Source organism: Grammomys surdaster, unplaced genomic scaffold (assembly GCF_004785775.1).
Source record: "Grammomys surdaster isolate TR1022 unplaced genomic scaffold, NIH_TR_1.0 150, whole genome shotgun sequence".
NCBI lineage: Eukaryota > Metazoa > Chordata > Mammalia > Rodentia > Muridae > Grammomys > Grammomys surdaster.
This window is the reverse complement of record NW_021604608.1, coordinates 11,953,398-11,956,329: the sequence shown is the minus strand read 5'-3', so window position 1 is coordinate 11,956,329 and position 2,932 is coordinate 11,953,398. Positions and strand designations below refer to the sequence as shown.

At 38.1% G+C, this 2,932-nt stretch overlaps 1 non-coding gene across 1 annotated transcript; it reads left to right on the top strand.

The window, feature by feature from the left end:
- Nucleotides 1-2,332: 2,332 nt before the first annotated feature.
- Nucleotides 2,333-2,461, top strand: LOC114619548. The gene has a single exon (XR_003711183.1). It is a non-coding gene; the product is annotated as a small nucleolar RNA SNORA17 (small nucleolar RNA).
- The last annotated feature ends 471 nt before the right edge of the window (nt 2,462-2,932 follow it).

The window sequence follows — 2,932 nt, the reverse complement described above, 5'->3', positions numbered from 1 at the left end:
CTCAGGGGACAGTTAAACCAGACCCCTGTAAGCAAAAGATTCCTGGCATCAAAAATAGTGTCTGGGTTTGGTGTCTGCAGATTGGAAGGATCACTTGCTAATATATGAATTTCTTAGGGTAAGTATTTATAATGCTTTAATGAGGTGAGTTAGACTATGGGAAAAGTTAAGTTATAGAAATGTTATTCAAGAAAGAGAAACATGACTGATGTAAACCTAAGCGTGGACAAGGAGAATTCACAGAACACATTCAAGGGGAGAGGAACAAGAGAAAAGCTCTGCCTTCCAGCATTATATTTATATTCCATGGCCAGTAAGTTCACCATGCAGCCAAAGTGGTCTCTAGCTGCAACATCACAAGATGTTTATATTATAGGAAGTCAAGGATGCTTGAATAAAATGAATGAAGATGCCCTGGAACAAAAGCAGTCTACAGGAGGCCAAGAGCAAGAAAAAGTGTTCCGTTACAGAGTTATAAACCTGAACAGATGGTAAGACCTCTTCTTCTTTAGTGTTTGAGAAAAACTGGATATGAATCACTTTACTAAAAGAAATATTGAGTCATTGGGGAACACAAGACAAAAGAAGGAACTAAAAAGAAGAAATTATCTTCATACTTGACTGATATGCTAAGGTTTTATGTTAACATCATGGGAACTTAGGGGTTATTACTTTATCTAAAAGGAGTCTAATATCAGTTCTATTATGATAATGTAATTTAAAATTTAGTGTGATAAAAACATTTCTCCAGGCTCTTGTACTGATATTCCTGTTACAGTTTCACCTATCTGAATAATTCTGGTCCAAATGGGTGTCCCTAGCCTGGACATGGATGTTTTTATTTTCAAATATCAATATTCATGAGTGGAGAAGTTTACATATTTTCCTCATGTGGCCACAGTTAATCCTGAGAATATGAAATGCTAACTTCCTAACTCCATTTGAGAAAGCCATTAGTAAAATGGTTCTATTCTTTTAAGTGGTGACATCACCAAGCATTGTGATACATTTTCTCAAACTACATCTCTTACTGGAAAATCTTTCTCTAAAGGCAGCATACATTCCCTCTGTACCATTTAAATCATTTAAATACAGTGTTCCAAGAAAGGCCTGTTCAATTTCTCAAAGATATAATTCAGAAACAATAACTAGAGTTGTAACTTACATGTAACTTTATGTCTTTAGGTCAATAAAGTGCAAAATGCCTGAAGCATCCCAGAATTAACAGCCACAGAAAATGTCTGAGTAGTACTTAAAGTACAGAAGTGGTTCACAAAAGGTGAAAATGGGGATTAAATGAATTAGGATAAATGTATAGAGTAGCTCTCAATATTAAAAATTTAATTACAATAGGAAGTGCATAGACTGAGTGAAAAGAGAAGGATCATGATAAAAAGAGTAAAATACTCTGTGACTAGGTCAGGGAGATCCGATACAGAGAGGAAATTGATATTATCAGAGAACTGGAATAGTGTCAATTGAACAAGATTCGGATTTGGAAATTGTTGTTATTATACAGTGTCATACAAAGCATTTATATTTATATTGAGGAAAGCAAATATATTTTAAACATCTAATATTGTATTTTAAAGATCCATTATTCATAAAATAACAAAATTATTATTCATAGAACAACAGTTTTGCCTTTATTCTATAACCTTAGTTATTGGGAAGGCTGAGACAAAAGCAGATTCATCTATGTATAGGAATTTTAAAAAAAGTCTGGCCGGGCGGTGGTGGTGTACGCCTTTAATCTCAGCACTTGGGAGGCAGAGACAGGCGGATTTCTGAGTTCGAGGCCAGCCTGGTCTACAGAGTGAGTTCCAGGACAGCCAGAACTACACAGAGAAACCCTGTCTCGAAAAACAAAACAAAACAAAACAAAAAAGTCTGGGACACACACACTGAGCGGGGAGGAGAGAGAGAGAGAGAGAGAGAGAGAGAGAGAGAGAGAGAGAGAGAGAGAGAGAGAGAGAGAGAGAGAGAGAGAGAGAGACAGAGAGAGAGAGAGAGAAAGAGAGAGAGAAACTTTTCCTTCCAAATTTTCCCATCTATAGTTTCTTGCTATCTAAAAAATCCATGACAACTTTTTTCATTGATATCTATATCTCTATCTATCTATCTATCTATCTATCTATCTAGCATCTAGCATCTATCTATCTGTGTGTGTGTACAATACATGTGTGTATGCGTGTTTCTAAGTGAAGGATATATATATATATATATATATCAGAATGAAATCATCGTTTTTAAATGAATATGGTTCAAAGCTCTAAAAACATCAAGTAAAATATAAAACGGGATAAGAGCTGATGTTTTAAAATTATGTGACACCCTCCCCAGATGTTTTCCAGGAGTGGCTGCTATGTCACATATGAGTCAGTAGGTGGCAGAGAGGAGACAGGCTATGTTGAATCTCAGGGTTCTGACCTATGAACCGAGAATTTAGTAATCTACCATTTCCTGAAAAAAGTCACCCTGAGATTACCACTAGTCTGATACCAGGGGTCTGGAAAGGGAGCTAATCTGAGTTGACCACCAGTCCTAGGAACTCAGACCATGCCTGAGATGGCTGTGTCTTCTTGCGGCCATAATGCATAAGGGGGATATTCCACACCTGAGACCACTATTGTTACAACCCCAGACACTTAGAGACCCCAGACACCATTAAAAGGAGAATGTAAGTGGTGGCAGTATGGCAGAGAAAGAGAAACAGAAGGACTTGAGCATAATAAAGAGAGGCAGAACTAGAGACTTGATAGTAGTGGGGAACACCCTTGTGTGAGTAGCCAGTGACGCCACCTGAAACCGTAGTGCAGCCCTGCCACTGCATCTGGGTCGGCTCTGCAGCGGCAGGCATCTGTTACCACCAAGTAGATGTCCCTGGTCTGGGCTACCTCCTGGAGACATGTTGTTGTCCGATGTCTGAGGA